Source organism: Canis aureus, chromosome 20 (genome assembly GCF_053574225.1).
Source record: "Canis aureus isolate CA01 chromosome 20, VMU_Caureus_v.1.0, whole genome shotgun sequence".
NCBI classification, from domain to species: domain Eukaryota; kingdom Metazoa; phylum Chordata; class Mammalia; order Carnivora; family Canidae; genus Canis; species Canis aureus.
Window position 1 is genome coordinate 53,282,519 of NC_135630.1, and position 21,323 is coordinate 53,303,841.

Genomic DNA, 21,323 nt, shown 5'->3' on the forward strand with positions numbered 1-21,323 from the left:
GCTAATGCAATGAAGACCAGCAAAGTTTTTATTTTGTCTGGGATAAATATTTATTGCTTTCAAAAAAGCCAAAGAATTGCAGATTAGTTTTTTTCCCTTCTTTTTTGGGTGCCCCTCCCACTTGGTGCCATTAAAACATGATATCCTGACCCAGGTTGGACTTTTCGAAGACTTCTAAGAGTAGATACTACTTGAGTTGAATCTTGAAGAAGTTGGAGTTATGTAAGTTGTAATGAATTTGGTGCGATGCTCTGGCTGGGTGTAGGAGAGACAACAGGATTTTGCGGGTGGTGTGTGTTATGGGTAGGCGAATTCTCTGTGAAAAATGCACTGAGAAAAAAATGGTGTGCATGGTTGGGTGTGGGTAGAGCACAGAGTGGAGATTTGTGGGGATTAGGATCCACTATAACATATTGAGGAGTTTGGATACCATATAAAAGACATGAGGAAACACTGAAAATTTTGAGTAATTGAATAATAGTTTCATATTTTAGAATGAATAGCTCATTTGACAGTGTTGCAAAGAGATTTGGAGATGGGGTTGGGAAGCTATTGTAATACTCCTGGCAAATAACAGGGGACCTATAAAGATATTTTGATGGTTGAATCACCAGGACATATGCAAATTTAAAAAATAGAGATGACAGAGGGGAAGGCTCCCAGAGTGACATTTATTTTTCTGGCTTTTTGACTGGGTGGACAGAGATTTTACAATTAGAATTAGAAACATACTCAGAAGGGGGAATGATATATCGTTTTTTTTTTTTTTTTGATATATCGTTTTATGCACCTTGTACTTGCTATCCTTCCGAGACATCAAGAGGAGAGCTCTGTTGGTTTAGCTTAAGAGAAAGACCCTATACCTCAAAGCCAGAGAGTTGGGGTTGAAAGGAGTTGTGAGGGCTCCCTCTGTTCCATATTAAGGGATTTGGACTTCTTTTGTCCTCTATTTCATTTATTCACATTGACCCAGTTTACTCAGAGTTTGCAAATCTCTACTAATATATATGGTTTGCATGTTAGCTAGCATGAATCTCTATTGATTATAGAATGTTCTTTATCAGCCACCAATGCTGAGCCTCACGTTGAGCTGAACCAGTTTATTTCTGTGGCAATGATCAAATCTTCTCTCAGGTAAACACAGAGAAACATTGCTGTTGCCCATCACCTGTGGCCTGGTAAGTGGCAGGATAAGTGGGAGTGGGACTCATTGTGGAAGTTGGAGCGGCAGCAAATCATCACCTTCTATTCCAATGTAGGTCCAGCTCTGTATGATCTACATATGCTGGTCTAGATAAGTATTTTATTGACAAAAGAATAGGATCTTGGGAATAAGCAAATAGACCCATTGTTAGATGAGGGCTGTTTAGCTGGGATCCACAATTTGCCAGAGCAAGATTCGCTTGTAGGGAATGGTTAGGAACATGCCCCTTGGGGGTCAGTCCAAGTTTGGAGTCCCTGCTTGGCTACCCAGCAGGTGTTAAAAAACTTTCTTCAATTAAATTTCCTCATAAGAAAACAGGGTTGGTAATATCTACCTCATAAGGTTGTTGTCAGGACAAAATGTGGCACAGCATGACGTAGCGTTTAACAAAGTATCTGGTACTTAATATAAGTGCATAAAATTAGCTAGTATTAGTTTTATGGATGAATTTCAGAGAATTGGTGAACACCTGCAATTGTATGCATTGTGTTGTGAGAATGTGTGGAAGTGCTATTATTTTTGCTGGGAAGAGAATATGTGGCTGCCTTGGAGTCTCGAAGGAGCCCATAACTTAAAAACAACAATAATTAAGATCGAAAACAAACAAAAGACAAAGTAGAGATTAAGAAAGACTGTCCTAGAAAAGTTATTATACAGTTGCTTTTAAAAAAATAGAATTTCTTTTTTAGGGCGGTTTTAGATTTACAGCAAAACTGAGTGGAAAGTAGAGGGAGTTCCCATATACTCCTTTCCCCCACATCATCCCAGCCTCGTCCACTATCAACGTCCTGTACTGGAGTGGACATTTGTTACAACCAATTAACCTACAGTGACACATCATTATCACCCCAAATCCAGAGTTTACACTAGGGTTCATGCTTGGTGGTGTACATTCTGTGGGTTTGGACGTATGTATAATGACATGTATCCGCCAGGATAGTACACGGAGTAGTTTCACTACCTTTAAAGTCCTCTCTGCTCTGCCAATTCATCCTTCCCTCTCCTCTGACCCATGGCAACCACCGATCCTTTTGCTGTCTCCATAGTTTCTCCTTTTTCAGAATGTCATATGCTTGGAATCCTAGTATGTAGCCTTTCGGATTGGCTTCTCTCTTAGTCATACGCATTTTAGTTTTCTCCGTGTCTTTCATGGCTTAGTAGCTCATTTCTTTTTGGCATCAAATAACAGTCTATTATTTGGATATATCACAGTTTATCACTTTACCTACTGAAGGACATTTTGGTTGCTTCCAAATTCAGCATTTAAGATTAAAGATGCTGTAAATATCCTTGGGTAGTTTTTTTGTGCAGACATGTCTTTAGCTCACTTGGGTTAGGTAGCAAGGAGTGCAACTGGTGGAACATTTTTTAGCGCTTGTGTTTTATAGCCATTTCCAATCATCCTTTCCCTTGCAGACATTCCTGATATTGTCCATCCTGCTCAGCGGAGTCTATCCTATCATTCTTTCATTTTCTCCTTCCTCATCTAGGTAGCAGGGCCATACTCACTGTTGACAGCAGCCCAAGGTCTGCACTAGTATCCAGTATCCTCAGTGTAGAGGATTCTTCACTGAGTACTTGCCATCCTTTATTCTCCACCCAACTCCCTTTCTGTCCTGGATTCCATTTTCTGTAGTTCCAGATCTTAGCTGGGAAACTGAGAAATAAATTCTTCCTAATGGCTTGATGGTTGGTATTGTTATTTCTACAAAATATGATATTTACATTTTAATAGGTCAGAATTTTCAAGGCAACAAGAGGAGATTTAGGCCACCTGGTCTACCAGTAATGGAGATATTTTTGGGTTGCAGGCCTTTATGGACTGCTGAAATCTTGCTTTATGATTGATTGTTTCCTCTGTCTTGAGTAAAAACCACACCTGTGAATTTTCATCCTTTGCTGCTACTAAGACTTTGATGAGCCTCAGGAAAGCAACAGATTTACTTTACCTCAGTTATTCTTTCAGCAAAATGGGAATGGCTAGACTTGCTGTCTAAGAATTGTACGTAGATTGATTCCTTTATTTTCTCTTTGTTTAAGGCGACTGGAAGATGGAATGTGCTAAGTGTTCTGAGTTTAAGTATGAGACTTAAAGTACAAAATATCACTGCATAATGATAGATCAGATTTTTCAAGAAATCCCTTTGGGGAAGTTAAACTTCCATTTATGCAACGAAAGTAATATTTATCTTGCCTCTTAATGTTGTTTTGTAAGATCTACCTTAAAATAACACAAATCAGCAAAGCCTTCTTCCTTAAGGAGACCTTTTTAAAGGGAGTGAAAACATAGTTGTAACATTGCTTTTTGTGTGGCATGTGAAAAGAAAATCCTGGAAACACATGTTTATTTTTTTCAGTTCCTGACCACTGTGTTTGGAAAAACTGCCAAGTGTGACTTAAAACTTGCAAATACAGTAACTTGCTTTGAAATTTGGACCCATAATGTCTTAGGCCGTTTTTTTTTTTTTTTTTTTTTTTTTTTTTTAGAAAAGGAATTGTTATGTTAACGTTGACTTCTTCTGATCACTTTGCTTCCCTGGAATAAGTTGCATGCAGGACAGATCCCAGTGAATGAATATACTAAATGTAACTGGCAGTCCTTAATATACAAATACTGAACGTGGGACATTATCAATTCTCCAAAGAAGTACTCTTTATGCGTTTATACAAGCGCTTAAGAACAGATTTAAAAAAGGACATTGAAAACTTGCCAGACTTTCTTTGTATTTTGAAAGCCCACATCAAGAAGTGGTAGTAAATAGTCGTTTGAATATAGGAAAAAGGAAACCATTAGCATTGTTTTTTTTTTTTTTAGATAAAAAGACAGTCCCAAGGAAAAGCTTCATAATCTTTGAAATATGAATATGCTATTTAATCAGTTTGAAACAAATGACAAGTTAAAATGTATGCATCTGTGTAAATAGACAAAATAGCTCATTAGGTAATGAGCTAATCAAATGAAGGTGTAACCAGTTGTTTTACTGAGGGCAGATTTTAAGACAACCATTTCTACTTGACACCTCTTGGTAAGTTGCAGGCAGAGTGAGTTGGACATTAGTTTTGAATTTTCAAAGCTAAAATATATATATATTCTCTTACCTTTGAAAAAAATATAGTCTGGATACATCTAAATACAGTGTGTTTGTTTTTCAAAACACAGTAACCAGTCTTCAAACTTTTCCTTCTCAGCTTTTCCTTTTTTATCTCATAGAAACTGGCTGGTTCACTATTAACATCTTAAAAAAATTTTTTTTTCATTTGATTTGCAGGCAAACATCACTGCTGCACATTTTTGACCAGCATGAAAATAGAAAAATATTTGTAAAATTGTCTGTGATCCAAAAATGGCATGATATGTTGAATTTCTAAAATCTGGGGGACCGCTGATTTGTCAGTTTCCTTGTGTAACAAGAAAAAAACCTTAAAAAATAACATTTTATATTTACTAAAGACTTTGATATGTATTATTCAAGTTTAACAATGGCCCATACAGCAGGTGTTCTTATTCCTTTCCTACAGATGAGGGAAGAAGATAGAGAAATTAAGAGCAGAGGTAGAGATTCATTTTCTCATGCTCCCCAAGTTCCTGCTGCCTTTAATAAGCAACAGACAAGCTCATATTTTAAATTTTTTTTTATTTATTTATGATAATCACACACACAGAGAGAGAGAGAGGCAGAGACATAGGCAGAGGGCGAAGCAGTCTCCATGCACCGGGAGCCCGACGTGGGATTCGATCCCGGGTCTCCAGGATCGTGCCCTGGGCCAAAGGCAGGCGCCAAACCGCTGCGCCACCCAGGGATCCCAAGTTCGTATTTTAAAACCCGTCACTCTGTCCTCTCTTGGAAGAATTCAGAAGGAGGAAACTGCTCTGTTTCTTCACATTCTTGGTACCAAATTGGAAGGAAGAGGGATTTATTTGTCTGATTGCTGATAAGTATGACAACCATTGGTCCGGGTATCTGTGCTGGGGTTAATACTCTGAGGTTTATTTCCTAGGTGTTAGATTTTTAAATGTATATGGATCACCTGGGCATCTTATGAAAATGCTGATTTCAGTTCAGTAGGCCTAGAGGGGGGGCTGGCTTTGTGTTCTAAGAAGCTTCCAGGGGTCGATGCTGCTGGTCCATGGATCACACTCAGAGTAGTGAGGTCCTCAAGAGTCTTGTCTCCCTTTCATCAAACTACCCCTGTGTGTTTACCATGTTCTCGTCTTTTCCTTCATGTGGGAAAGGTCTACAGTCTGTCATCAGTGGGTGAGCTTAATTCAGGGGTCGGTGAGGGGAGGGGTAGCGCCCCCATTTTGCTGTTGGTGGACAGAGCCTTCTCCATTGTTCAACTGGTTCAGCGCTGGGAGGGAAGAGGCTCATGATCAGACCAGCGGTATATTTTCCAAGAATCTGATTTTGTGCCCTTGGGAATTTAGACTCTACAGAGAAACAAATAGAAAACAAAATATATGGTACATCATTCAGGGGTTTCAGTTTCTTGATCGGTGGTCGGGCACACTTGCACTGAACGAGGAGCCGCTGAAGATTGAGATGTTGCGTCAAAAGGGGCTCACTTAGTGCCTGATAAAGGGAAGGTGCTGAAAAATGCTCTTTTCCCTTTCCTCTGCACACTTGAGGGGGTGGCCTGTATTTGTCTCTTGTATTCAGGGCTGGGAAGAGGGTTTCCCTGTTTGTGGGAACCCATGTGTGTTGTGCCTCCTAAGTGATATTTCGGAAGTCCAGTGGCATTTAGAAAATCATCACTGGGACTTTACTAGGTCCCCTGGCCTTCTACCTCCTGTATGACGTGGGCACTTTCCATAGGAGCCTGTCTCCAGTGACTGAAGATATCCTCCTGGGGGAAATTCACTCTTTTCACCAAATAATTATAAGGGAATAATGCACCAAGGTTTACCCTTAAATAAGGGAAAATGCACCAAGGTTTACCCTTAAATCAGTTAGGGAGAAGCTTCCAGTTCTTGTATTGATCAGCATTCTCCTGGCCTCCATAGGCTGTCCAAGTTGAGAGAGTGAGTTCTAGAGTTTCATGGATGAGTAACTTGATGAGGTGAATAGCACAGCGCCTGGTACCTGGAATAATTATTTTTTTGAATAAGTAAGAGAGGATGATTACCTGTTAAATATAGGCATTGCCCAATGAGTGAGGCGTGTAAGGTTCCTCACTTATTCTGGGCCAGTCTCACTTAGGACACTGTTTTGGTAAACATGGTCGGGGTGATGCTGGGAAGTATGTTTAAGTGACATAAAGTTGGCGTTTTGATCATCTCTTATCAGCTTTGATTTATTAGTATGTATAACTTGGTCTTAAGTGAAGACTCTATTCCAGTTTTCTGTAATTGCGCCGTAAATTAGACTTGCCACACTTACGTGTGAGTTTCACAGAAGTCATCAACTAGTCACCAAAGAACTTATGCGGAAAACCACTGTAATAGCTATTTGTTTTAGGATTGACTCTTAGCTGCTTGAATATGTCTTTCACTTTGTTTTCATTATAAATGTATTACACATATTTCTAGGTCAACATTAAAACAATCTACAACTAACTGAGCTAATTTGGCCCTCTGACACACAGCGTTCTAAAATGGATGTGCTTGGAATTTCTTGTTCCAGATTTAAGATGGTCAACTGAAACTCTGTTGACTCTTTGCTTTCTTCGTCTGTAAACCGGGAGCAGGGTTTTAATTCCTACAGAGGAGGCTGTGACCATCAATTAGGTATTTGTTGTAAAGAGCTTTGCTAGCTTGCAAGAATGACCTTTTATGAAAACAGGATACATTGTACTTATCCTTACAGTATTTTCTTGATTTTAATTATAACTCATCTTTTTTCCGACCAACGGGAAAGGGAAAATGTGAGTACAGAGGGTAGCACTGATTTCCATCACAAAAAGAGATTTTGCAGAACTCTGGAGGGAAGTCATACCACAGTATAGGCTGATCCTGGGTGGGTCTGGTGTTTTTTTTTTTTTTTTAACATTTTATTTATTTATTCATGAGAGACACAGAGAGAGAGAGAGAGAGAGAGAGAGGCAGAGACATAGGCAGAGGGAGAAGCAGGCCCCATGCGGAAAGCCCGGTGCGGGACTTGATCCTGGGACTCCAGGATCACGCCCTGAGCTGAAGGCAGACGCTCAACAGCTGAGCCATCCAGGCAGGCACCCCTGACCTAAGTTTCTTTAAGTTAATTTCTGTGTTATCACTGCTTCGAGTGCCTATCTATCTCCCTTAACATTCTTGGATTTCAGAAGTGGACTCTGGCTAACTTAAATACAAACAAAGAAAAATAAATACATGTATAAATGAAGGAAGGAAGGATGTTATTGGAAAGACACAATGCAGCCCATAGAAGAAAAGAGGCAAAACAATCAGGGCTCAGAATGTTCCAGACCAGCGTAGCTGCAGAGATGCAAGGAACTGAACCTATTGGAGAGTCTGCTCATAGCCCCATGGTGGACAGGACAGCTCCACTCATTGCTCCTACATCTTACCATCCCAGAAAAGCTGCATATTTCAGGGTCAGAGGATCTGACTAGCCTATCCTAGGTAATGTGCCCACACCTTGACTGGGCATGCGGTAAGTTGGTAGGGTATATGTGGAACATTTTGATGGAAAGATTACTAAGTCTGGATGTATAGGAAGGAATAGTTCCCAAAGGGGGGAAAATTGAGCAGTTGTTACCAAAAGAGGGAGGCATGGATTCGAGGCAGCAGAAACATACCTATGTCTTGGAATCCATTTCATTACTTTAGGTAGGAAAGAAAGCCATGTGTACAAATTTTTATTTTACTTTATAAAATAAATTGAAAAAAACTTCAGATGTTGGCATTCAGACTTAGTTGATACTTTTCACTTTGTTCATTTATCTAATTCCAATTACATTTAGATTTTCATATTCCATTCAAGCCAACTAGAGCAAATATCATAACAATAACAAGGATTTTGTTCAGTTTGATTATAAATATTCATTCACTTGGTCAGTTCATTTATTCAACATGTATTTATAATAGAATTTGAAAACATAGGATTCAATTTCTGACACTAAATTGGCAGGAGGGAGAAGCAGAGAATTTTTTTATTATTAAAATATTTAACACAACAGACTAAATCAGTGGCTTTAAAGCGGTTCTGGAAGTTCCCAGTGGCCTCTGTGGAGAGTGGGTGGACAGCCAATTGGTTGGCTTCATTCAGTTCCTTTATGCCTCTACCTCTCCTTAACTGCAATTATCTTTTTTTTTTTTTTTTTTTTTTTTTTTTTAACCCAGTCCTCTCCATTTACTTCAACCAGAAGAGATTCACTGTTGCTTGTTTGGTTTCTGAACAAGATTTCCTTTTATGGAGAAAAAAAAAAAAAACTTTTGAAATTACTGAAAAATATGTTACCATAAGTGTTACCCTATTAACTGTTAGCACACTTATTAGATTTATCAAATAAGTATCTTTCTAGTCCTAACCCCGGATAATAGGGAACATGTCTATGTAGGCATGGAAAGCTCATCTTCTTAATTAAAAAAAAAAAACACATTTTGAACCTATCTGGAATTAAATAAATAGAGAATGTTCACTGTGGATGAGGCTCTAATCCATTCCCTTTGGGGCAATATGAAGACAGCTAAAAGATAGCTCTTTAGCTTAACTTAGTGGGAAGGACAAACCAAACCTATAAGAGAATCAAAGCTGAACAGAAGAACTGATTTTAGCAGGCAGTACCCAATATCATAAACTGGATCACCTTGTCTCCATCTGGAGGGAGTTACAGGAGAGAGAGTGTGTATCACCAGCCCAGGCAGAGGGGCCTTTCGTGATGATGGCATATTCTGTTTGGGTTTAAAGTCCTATGAGTCTAAAGGTGTTTAAAAACATGCCAGAAAGTCCTTTTCTGTTATGGATTATTTCTGCATCTCCAAATTATGCAAATTCCTAGTGGCTTTTTAGATTTGGGGGCAAATATGAAAACAATATTTAAAATAATCTTCTATTTTCTCTCTGCCTTTAATCTGACATTTCCAGGTCTGAAATCAAAAGCAACGTTATCTAATTATATTCCTGTATATGGAGGGTGAAATGTTTTTATTTGGGCTGTCAAGAAGAAAAAATGTTAAATTCATAAAAAATCAGAATTGTGCAGAAAATTGGAGTTTTTGTAGCTATAGATTTTGAGTTTGATCTCTGTCGTTCGTTGTTTGCTGGGTGAAGTCTGTATGATTTTCCATTATGTCTGTGTTTGAAAGCTTGGTTCTGTCCTCCCTTCATTTAAAACATTCCTAAAGCCATTTTCCAGTGAAATCCCACCCAGTGAATTGACTCACATCAGAAGAATTCCAGAAATAAGAACAATTGTGCCCTTTCTGTCATTGATGTAATGGTGTTTTTCAGCATACTTTACTAGTCATGAGCGATATTTTGGCAGGCAGCTGAAATAACCCTAGCTATCTGATTGCATACTGACTGCTACCTTCCAGAGGGTACCTCTGGGGAAGAGTCATTATTTTAGGAACGTTCTTTATATTTTAACTTGAGGATATTATCTGTTAACAAAATAGCAGACTGAAGACACAAGAGATGATTTTTTTTTTTCTTAAAGTGTATCTGCGGAATATAACAACATATATTCAGAACACTGAGTTCTAAACATACAGATTCCTCAGCACAAACTAGCATAAAACATTTTGTAACTCCTGGACTTGTCCTTTTAGGATTGTTTAAAATTGTGGAGTTCTTAAAATGTTTACCAACTAAAGTGGCAGTAAAGTGGCAGCATTGTCTTTAAGATTTAAGTTTGCAATTCTAGACCTTACTTTTTATGTCCATTTTTCTAGAAATTATGCCTTCCTAAAAATTGAGCTAAACCTCTTAATTTTGATCAATTTTGTTTCATATTAAATATAATTTGTAGAACTCTTAATTTACGTATTTGGGAGTTTTGTCTAGGAACACTTTTTGATTGAGAATTTTCTTCTAGGCTAGGTAATTTGAAGCCAAATGTCTTACATTATAAAGGCTCGGTACATTCGGTGTAGTTTGCTGATATTTTCATTTATCACAAAATCAATTCTAGGGCTGCCTGACTGGCCCAGGGGCAGAGCAAATGACTGTTGATCTCAGGGTTGTGAGTTCAAGCCCCATGTTGGGCATAGAATTTACTTTATTTATTTATTTTGTTTATTCATGAGAGACACAGGCAGAGGGAGAAGCAGGCTCCATGCAGGGAGCCTGACGTGGGACTCGATCCCAGGTCGCAAGGATCACTCCCTGGGCTGAAGGCGGCGCTAAACCACTGAGCCACCCAGGCTGCCCTAGAATTTTTACTTAAAAAAGAAAAAAAAAATCAACTCATTTTCTGGCTTCATATTTTGTGCTAGTTTTAGTTTAAAAAGTGTCTTTTCTGATAGAATTTTTTCTCTTCCTAGAATTACATAATTGTGGTTTAATTACAATTGATTGATACTATAAAGATTTAAAGATTTTTTTTCTGTCAGTGTCTAAGACAAAGTATTCTCTATTTTTTTTTTTAAGTATTCTCTATTTTTTAAGACACTGAAATATTTACTCTAGGGAGAGGCAGTGAAGATCTGACCAAGAATTAAAAGATAATAATCATCTGAATGGTAATCACTATCAGGAATGCTAAACTACCTGAAAATAATTCTTGGTCTCCATCAAAAGTAAATTACAAGCTCACGCATGGTGGGTCGTGGGTGGGTCATTATCAGCTGTCTTTAATGGATCAGTGTTTCAAAGCAGACCTATGGAGGTAGAGAATTCTGTAACAAATCTCACACTGCCCCAACTGGTCATGTAATATTGAAATCGTTATTTGGTTTCTTAGAAGCCTCCGTTTCCTCGTCTGTAATATATTATAATGGTACTTCATAGCGGATTGAAATGTTGGGCATAGCACCTCATTCAAATCAGAGCCTGTGAGATGCCAGCTCTCATTATGACTACTTTGTTTATTTTGCATCACCATCTAAGTGTATTTCACTGTCAGAAAATCTTTTGTCACAAAACTGTTTATCTGTCAACGTCAGTTAAGAACATGGTGCGCGATGCCAACTGAATACTTTGATGTGTTAGGCTATATACTACTCGTAAGATGACTTCTACTTCCACAATCAGAAGTTGCTAGAGTCTGAATGTTTCTGTACCCCAAAAGTTATATGTTGAAATACTAATGCTCAAAGTGAGGATGTTAGGAGGTAGGGTTTTGGGGAGGTGATTAGGTCATGAGAGCAGAGCCTTCATGAGTGGGATTAGTGCCCTCATGAAGAGGCCCCCCCCCCCCCCAGAGCTCCTTCTTCCTTTCTGCCCTGTGAAGAAGTCTGCATTCCAGAAGAGGGCCCTCACTGGACCATGCTGACACCCTGAGCTCAGACTTCCAGCCTCCAGAACTGTGAGAAATAAATGTCTATGGCTTATACACCACCCAGTCTATGGTATTTTGTTACAGCAGCCTAAATGGATGAAGAAATAATAATCATTAGCATATTTGCAGATTTCATTTTCATTTTTGCTATGGATTTGTTTTTATCATTTGAAAAGTGGCCCTTATAATACATATCTAGCTTTCAGATGTCAGTGTTATGTTGCTAGAGGAATTTCTTCAGATGATCTTCAAGAATCACAATTTTAAGTCGCTAAATAATATTCTATTATATAGAATAATAAGAATATTACTCATTTAAATATTCCCCTATTATTGAATACTTAGGTTGCTTGTACTTTTTATTTATTATAAATAACATTTCCATGAACATCCTTCCACATATATTTAAAAGTATAAGGAATACATTCAAATATAGAAGTATTTTAAAAGAATTTGAGGTATTCCAAACGTTTTTCTGAAAATTTGTAGCAATTTACCTGCCCATCAGTATTGCCTCATAGATTCTTGAAATCCAAATCAAGACTTTCTTTTTCATTTTGCTCTGTTACTCCTACATAATAAATGGGCAAATTCTCACTGATTTCCCCCATGGTTAACACACAGACAAAATCTGTCCTAGCTCATTATGACATTTAACTGCATCTCTTGAATTACATTAAAGTTTCAATAGTCATAATTTATTTCTGAAGGAATTTTAAATGGCAACAAAAAAGAAAGGGGTTAAAAGAGTTCTATTATTGGCTATAAGAACTATATGGACTTAAAAATGGCTAATCATCAGAAAGAACAGAAGAGTCAGGCTAAAGGTTCCTGTATTTTCTGTCCTGTTGTGATTTCAAAGGGCAAAGACAACTGGAAGAAGAGACTGGGTCAGCATTATTTATCCAACTACCTGGTCCTTCCTGTGGGGCATATCTTTTTTGCATCGTTATTCACAGCTAGCTTTTCATCCAGAGTCTGTTTATTGGATGTCAGATTGAGTGGAAATGTGGCCAATAGAATTTATGTGAGAGTAGCACATCACACATGTGGTCTGAGTCTAGGCTTCAGTCATTCATTCTTTAAATATTTATTGAGGAGCAACTGGGTGCTGGGCCCCATTCTAAGCATATCAGTGAGCTAAAGAGATAAAAACTCTTGCCCTCTTGGAAGTTACATTTCTGTAGGAGAAGACAATAATGCAAAAATCTATTTTATAACACATTTGGAAGTAATTAGTGCAACGGAGTGAAATAAGGCAGGGAATGAGAGAGGGGGGATAGCTTGGATGGGAGTAAATGTCAACATTTTTAAATGGGTAGTTAGGAAAGGTCTCCCTGGCTAGATGACTCTTGAGCCCAACTTGAAGGAGGTGAACAAATGAGCCATGCAGATGCCTGTGGCAAGTATCCATGGGGGTTCAGGCATGTCTGGTCCCTTGGAAAATTGGCTCCACAAAACTATTTGTGAAGAGGGTCCAGGGTATGTGAGACAGACCAAATTCTGAGAGAACAGAAAGCTGAATGCATGATGAGCTTGACCCAAGAGCCAATGAAGATGAGAAAAGGAAGATTCTACATGATGGTTCATGTTTAAAGCCAATTCTAAATATGTCTAGGAAGAATTTTGCTGCCCAGGTGGCACTGAGTTAGCACTGAGTGTGTCACAGTTGTGGAAGACCCATCTCCCTTCCTCTACAGACCTTGCAGCAGAAAGGACTATGCCACTTGGGATGCAGGTGTGAAGAAGCAGTGGCCACTGTGGTATGAGATCCCCCCTCCAGGGAGCTTGGCCCCTAGCGATTGGCTCTTGGATTGTGGATACTGGTGGGGCTTTTTGTGTCTTGTGGGGGTAAAGGGCGACACCAGTGAAAATTATTGTTCTTCATCAAAAGAGAGCCAGAGGAGCTAAATGGTTAGTGTGGCAGGAATCCTAAGTTAGAGATGGAATAAGGCAGAGCAAGGTAGACATCAAAGTAATGGAGAACAAGGGATAGAGATCCCTTGGGAACTCCTATGCTTTATAGGAGGTTGGGGTCAGTCAGAGTAACTTATGTATGAAATTTATTTTTTCCAAGTTTTTATTTAATTTACAGCTAGTTGACATATTGTATGTTGTGACATAGAGTAAAATACATACATAATATTACACTATGTAATATTAGTTTCAGGTATTTCAGTATTCAGTATTTGTAGAATTGAGTGATTCATCGCTTATCTACAACACCCAGTGCTCCTCAGGACAAGTGCCCTCCTTAATCCCCAACACCTATTAAACTCATCCACCCAAATACCTGTCCTCCAGCAACCCTCAGTTCTGTAGAGTTAAGAGTCTGTTTTTTTTTTTTTGGTTTGCCTCTTTTTTCTCCCTATGATCATCTGTTTCATTTATTAAATTCCACATATGAGAGAAGTCATATGGTATTTGTCTTTATCTGATGGACTTATTTCACTTAGCATAATACTCTCTAGCGCCATCCACACTGTTGCAAATGTCATGATTTCATTCATTTTTTATGGCTGAGAAATATTCGTGTGTGTGTGTGTGTACATATCCCATCTTCTTTACCCATTCATCAGTTGATGACAGATGGACATTTGGGCTCTTTCCATAGTTTGGCTATTGTTGATTGAAATTTAATTTGTTGGCACAGGCAACCGTGTAGATTATTGAATATGTTCTTAGCATTTTTAAAGGTATTGAACCAAGTTTTGCCATAAATATTTTCTCATTAATTTTTTTTCCCTTTTTTAGGCCAATAGTACCAAAGATCAACAGTAAAGGCCAGTACTCATCTCTGCCGCAAGGGAGTGTGACTAACATCACAAATCGGTAATTTAGCAAACTCAACTAGAAAAGCAAATGCAAATGACCACAACTCCTATAAATATTATTATGATGATTATTATTTAACTATAACTATTGGCATTTCAAGGCCAAGTCAGCAAGAAAGATTTAGAGCAGAGATAAAGGATTTTGTTATTCACAATTCAGCTAGCAGCATCAGTATCAGCATATTTGTCCTAAACTACTCTTCTTACTGAGTGACACTAAGGAGCCAGGTGACTCCCACATGTACCGTTAAGTTGTATTATGGGATAGAAGTCCTGCACCCAGAGAATATGAAAGTTCCATTCTGGGAAACCAGCTTGCTGGCCCATTACTTGGGGGTGGCAATGAGATCTCCATCTTCCTTGAGTGTTCAGGACACAAATATCCTTGCACGGATCATCTGGGACAAAAGAAGTCAGTGCTTCTACTTGCAAGATATGCAGAAAATGAGAGACCTACAGAGAACTGTCTCCCAACAACATTAGCAACTGGTTTCATGGAAATAAGCCAAAAAGTGAAAAACCTAATATCTTCTGCTTTTTTGAGACTACATCTTTCTGGGAACAAACTCTACCACAACTAATAAATTTTCAAATTGCCATGACCTTCAGATTGCTAACCATATTTTCTGGGGCCGTGTGGTCTTTTCCCTTATGCTCCTGGGGGACGACCCCTGTGGGCATGTATTCCAGTGCTCTTCACAGGCATGATGACTTGAGATAAGTACCTTGTAGATGCTGGTCTCTCACTCATCTCTCTGATAAATTCTGTTTCATGTTCTGAGGAACCAATGGCATTTGGTGCTAAATGGGCAGAAGTTGCTATCTGGTGACCCCGAGTCGTGGGATAGAGTTTGTGATGGAGAAGAGCTTGTTGGAGGGGAAGCATGACACAATGGCCAAATCATAAACCATAACTCCATTAAGTCCTATTTTCATATTGAATAGGCAATGAAATTGTATTACCTGTCTCTTACGATGGGAAGAAAAATCAATATGGGCTGTTTCTTCATGTGATGAATGTCTTTCACTATCCTCCCTGCTGTTGCCACCCACAACATTTTACATTAGCATGATAAGACACATTGCAAAGTATGGGATGGGCCTGGGTTTTCAGAAGGTGATTTCTCATTCAGTCAGTGAGTATAGTTTTTAAAACAGCATTTGTCATTATGGCAAAAAAAAAAAAAAAAAAAGCCCATAATCAGGATAGAGTGGAGCGACATTACATTATTGAACAGAGATTTCTTCTACCATCCTTAGGATACCTGGGAACTGTAGTCAAGTGTGTATTACATGAGAGAAAAAATGCTAGATCCGGAATTCACTTCAACTCCATGTGGCTTAGTTATGTGGTCTTGATTACTTTTAATGCCTCTCACATGTTGATACTTTGGGGAGAATAATTTTTGTTCCATTCTCCTCATAGGTTCATAATAATTATTAAAATTAACAATGTACTATAAGCATATGAAGGCCTCAGTAATCAAGTCTGATATAATTGTGAGGTGGTATTACAATTATGGCAACATTTAAATCGAAGTAGATCTTTTCGTAGTACTGAAATTGAGGAATGAGATCAATATTTCTGTGAGTTTCATTTTTCTGCAACATAGGGAGGGAGCCTAATCTGATTCATAAGAAGACAAAATCTATGTAAGAATGAATGACATTCTAGAATATGTTAGGGTGATCTAAGTAACACCTTTCCAACATGTTCTCATTTTTCAATAATGTTTTTTCTTTTCTCTTTTTCTTTTTTTAAAAGATTTATTTATTTACCTTAGAGAAGGGGTGGGCAGAAGGAAAAGGGGAGAGAGAATCGTAAGCAGATTCCCCCCTGAACGTGAAGCCCCATGCGGGCCTGGATCCCATGACCCTGAGATCATGACCTGAGATGAAATCAAGAATCACACACTTAACTTCCTGAGCCACCCAGGCACCCCTCACTAATGCTTTTCTTAGGTACACAAGTCCCCATATATAACCAAGTGGTGACCAAGTTGTTTATTCATATTTCCTGGAGTGTCCTCTGTAGTCTTCATCTCAGCCTTCTGTGATAACGTCAACCTTAATTTATGACTCGTCTTAATACTAATGTCTTCTCTTTTAGACAACTGGGAAATTTAATAGGAATCAACAAATATACTGGGGGTGGGTAGTAGAAAAAGGGCTTTGTCTCTACATGTGACTAGAGTAATTCACGCAAACCATGACCTGCAATGGAATCTACAATATCTGCTTTTGTTTTAATAAAACATGGATCCACAGTGATTCCATGGATTTTAGCCACCAACACTGGGAATCAATACACACAAGCACCAGCTGATTTTTTTTTTTAAAGTAATTCACTCACCGCTAACTTATGTAAGTTCTCATCTTGAAACTGGTGATGGCTGACACAGAAATATTTCTAGGATCAAAACTGAAAGCAGGTAGATACTGTGGTTGTGATGCTAAGAATATCAACTCTGCCTGAATTGAATACATGTTGAGGTTGCTGAGATTTGGTTCATTGAGCAACTGGGTGACAGACATATAGTTCAGATATGACTGCATACTTGGAATTTCTTTTAGCAACTGAATAGGTGGTGTGTGTGTGTGTGTGTGTGTGTGTTTACAGGATAGTGACCCAGAAGAGTTAGTTTAAGACTCAGGTGTTAGTTAGTTCTTTCCCCAGATAGCAAGAACCAGTGGTCTCACTGGGGTGCTATCAGCTAAATTGAAGGGACTGACGGAGAATGATAAAGAAGGTAAAAGGAAGTTGGGCAAAGGAGGTTTGTTGAATCCTGTTTCTTGGATAAACTAAGGTCAATCAAACATTCCAGGATATCTGCTCACTAAACTCAACTTGTGCAGGTCTGTGTCACTCTTTTGGATCTTATTTAATGCCTGCACTAACAATTCTCTTTTTTTAATGAATTTTTACAATTTAAAAGAGTTGAAATCAGTGTGTCAGGTTCATTTCAGCTCCTTCATTGCCAAACCTAGGGGCAGGGGCTGCTTCATTTTCTCTGCCTTCTCTTTGTCTGTGATGAAGATATCTGCTGCATTGAACTTTAGGCTTCACGTTATCTGTATTTTTTTTTTTTTTTTTTGATCTTGACGGATTTGGCATCCTTTGGCCTGGCTGTGAGCAGAAAGTCCTTGACTTTATCAATTTTGCAAGGCATGGCTGTGAGGGTCACAGGAGAGCATGCAGCTGGTGCAGCAAGCTGCAAGGAGTGAGGAATAGACTAAGTGTTCTTGAGGTCACCAGCTTTCCTGAGCAATGGAAAGTAATGGTGGTATATGTGAATGGTTAAATTGATAGCTCCCAAATTTTAACATGCATCAGAGTCATCTGGAGAACCTTTAAAGCACAGATCACTTAGGCTCATCCCCAGAGTTTCTGCTCAGAAGGTCAGGGGCAGAGCCTGAGAATTTGCATTTTTAACAAGCTCCCAGGTAATTTAGATACCTCTGGTAGGGGGACTATGCTTTGTGATCTATTAGACTCACCTTGTTTCCATATATGTTGCTTTTTCCCCCATATGTTTAAAATTTTTTTAAAGATTTTATTTATTCATGAGAGAGAGAGAGAGAGAGAGAGAGAGAGGCAGATACACAGGCAGAGGGAGAAGCAGGCTCCACACAGGGAGCATGATGCGGAACTTGATCCCAGGTCTCCAGCATCACGCCCTGGGCTGAAGGCAGGCGCCAAACCACTGAGCCACCCAGGGATCCCCTCCATATATGTTCTTTATAATAATCCTATCAAACTACATATTCAAATCACTGTGAGTAAGCTCCATTCCAACCCCCAATACCCCAACCTTTAAAATAATAAGTGGGTGTAGAGTTAAGTAAAGCTTTTGAAAGTGACCAGTGGAGAGTCATGGAAATGAAGTCCATGCTCCGAGGAACTGCTCTTTTCGGGAACCTGGCTGGCTTATTTTGAAATAAGCTGATTCTAGTGCTTGTGGTAGAGACTATGAAACACAAGGTCCTTTGACAACCTACCCCCCTCCCCCAGTTGATCATCCTCACTTTTAAGTATACCATGTGGAATTGGATGGACTGAGAGAAGAAATTAGGAAGGATTCCGCAGGACAAAGTGGAAGGTCCAGGTGCCAGGCAGCTGCATGTCCCCTCTCACTCTGCAGTAGACTCTAGAACTTTTCATTCAATCATTTACTCATGCAATCATACATCAAGTGGTGGTTGAGTGCCTACTACATTCCAGGAATTGACCTAGATGCAGGGATCACAACTGGTAACAAGACAGACATGGTTTCTGCTTTCATGGAGCTTACCCTTAGTGTGCGTGAGAGGAGGTGGAGGGAGGACGAGAGACAGAACATGAGTGGATAAGTAATCCAGAAAAATATTTCATAGAAGTAAAATGCAAAGAAACAAGGCAAGGATTTTATATCAAGAGATGGGTTACAGAGTGGCTGTTTTGGATTGGGTGTTCAGGAAGATCACTCTGGATGGCATTTAAGCTGTGATTTGAATAAGAAGGAGCCAGCCACGTGAAAGACCCAGGGCAAAGAGCCTTTCACGCAGAGGGAGCAGCTCGTGCAAATGCCTCAAGGTGGGAGTGAGCTTGGCCAACTCAAGGAATGAAAGATCAGTGTGGCTGGATCATCCTGGGACAGAGCATCAGTGGCACCAGACGAGGCTGAAGGACACGTAGGGGCCACCTAGAGTCGTTGATAGGATCTAATTGTAGGTGTGATAGAAAAAAACTATTGGCTAGTGGTGATCCGATGTGATTGGTATTTGAAGGCTGCAGTGGACAGAACGTCCTACAGGGCAGGGGACAAAGTAGAAACAGGTGACTAGTTGGGAACCTGTGCCAGTGGTTACAGGGGAAAGGTGATGGTATCACTGACTCGGTGTTGTGAGTCGGAAAATAGATTCTGGAGAAATGTGGTTAATTAAACATTACCGATTGTTTGAATATGTATGGGGAATGTACGTTAGGGAAAGAGGGACACCAAGATTTACCTCCAAGGTCCTTGCTATTCAATAAAGTGATTTGAGGAACTGCAGATCTGCATCATTTGAAATTTGTTATAAATGCGGAATCGTGTGCTGTAACTCCAACCTACTGAATTAGAAGACCCCGGGGTGATTCAGATGTGCATTGAAGTTTGAGAAGCCCTGTGCTAGACTCTCGTTTCAGTCTCTGAGGAGACTAGTGCTGCCTACCGAGTTGGAGATTCCTGGGGCAGGAGTCAGTTGGGAAGGAGAAGAGGGAACCATATTTTTTCTTTTATATCTGTGAAGTTTGGAAGCTTTATTTGGCATATGCATGAAGACCTCAAGTAACAGTTGGTTATGCAAGTTTGGATTTCTGGGGAATGGTTAGGGCCAGAGATAAAGATGTTGGATTTGTTGGCATTTGGGTGGTCCTCACTATCCAATGAGTGAATGGATGAGCTCAGTAGGGAGAGTATGTAGATAGAGGAGAGAGCCAGGAAGAAGCTCAACACTACAAAGTTTAGAAGCCTACACTTAAAAAAAAAAAAAAAAAGATTTTATTTATTTATTTGAGATAGACAGCATGCGAGCAGAGCAGGGAGCCTGCCTCGGGGCTCAATCCCAGGACCCTGGGATCATGACCCGAGCCAAAGGCAGATGCTTAACCAACCGAGCCACCCAGGCGCCCCTCCAGATGAGGTTTTCAAGCTTCTGGGAGATAATATAGTTGTGTTTATTTCATTTGTATTTGGAAACTAATAATCACTCTTGGTTTCTCTTTCTACCATAGCCAAGCTTCTAACTCTGTTCTAGCTGCATGGAGTACAAAGGACAAAACATCCTAGCTATTGCTTTTAAGAAACTCATAATCTAGTGAGAGAGACGTGCACATGAATAATACAATGTTCTGATAACACTGTATCAGAATTATCGGGGTGTATGAGTTAGGAAGAGAGTTCATATTTTTGCATGCATTATGCTCGGTGTACACACATTGTGTGTGTTAATTTGATTCAATCCTTACCACAGTCCTTTGAAGTTACCCCAGTTTTACCGTGGAGAATGGAAGTTCAAAGAGGTTTAGGACTTGCTTTTGTGTTAGGACCAGTAAATGGTGAAGCTGAAATTTGAACTCAGGTCTGCTGACCCTAGTGCTGTATTCTTCGTAGCACCCTGTTACTTTGCATGGTGGAAGAGGGAACAGATACAAATTATGCTTAGTAAACTGTGAGTGATCCTTCACAAATTACGATACAAGGATTCCTTAATACACGAGAGTGGACCTTATGTAGTATTTGGGGATAAAACTCCAAATGGTGAAAATTTTTCACAAAATTCCATTATATTACTCATATGTCATGGGAATATTCATACCCCGAGAGCCACCTAGGTAGTGGGATCAAATGAAGAAATGTCAGACTTGTGTCTCACTCAGAGAAACACAATTATTGAGGGGCCTCACCTATACTATTATTCTTCTTGGCTATGTACATATGGTTTTATTAATATAAGTTAAATATATATGTCAATGATACCTCAATAAAAAAATTAAAAATTTGCATAGTATGCAAATCTAATATGAGTTAATTTTCTTATTTTTGGAGAGAGAGCAAGGGGGGGAGAGGAAGAAGGGAGAGAGAACCTTTTTTTTTTTCAAAGATGTATTTATTTTTAAAGATGTATTTATTTATTTATTTATTTATTTATTTATTTATTTATTTATTTATTTATTTATTTTTAAAGATTTTATTTATTTATTTGTGAGAGACACAGAGAGAGGCAGAGACACAGGCAGAGGGAGAAGCAGGCTCCATACAGGGAGCTCGATGTGGGACTCGATCCGGGGACTCCAGGATCATGCTCTGGGCCAAAGGCAGGCACCAAACCGCTGAGCCACCCAGGTGTCCCTATTTATTTATTTTAAAGAGAGAAAGAGAACAGAAGCA

At 39.1% G+C, this 21,323-nt stretch overlaps 1 pseudogene; it reads right to left on the reverse strand.

The window, feature by feature from the left end:
• Positions 1–17,370: 17,370 nt before the first annotated feature.
• Positions 17,371–17,582, reverse strand: LOC144291984 (large ribosomal subunit protein eL38 pseudogene; annotated as a pseudogene).
• Positions 17,583–21,323: the final 3,741 nt, after the last annotated feature.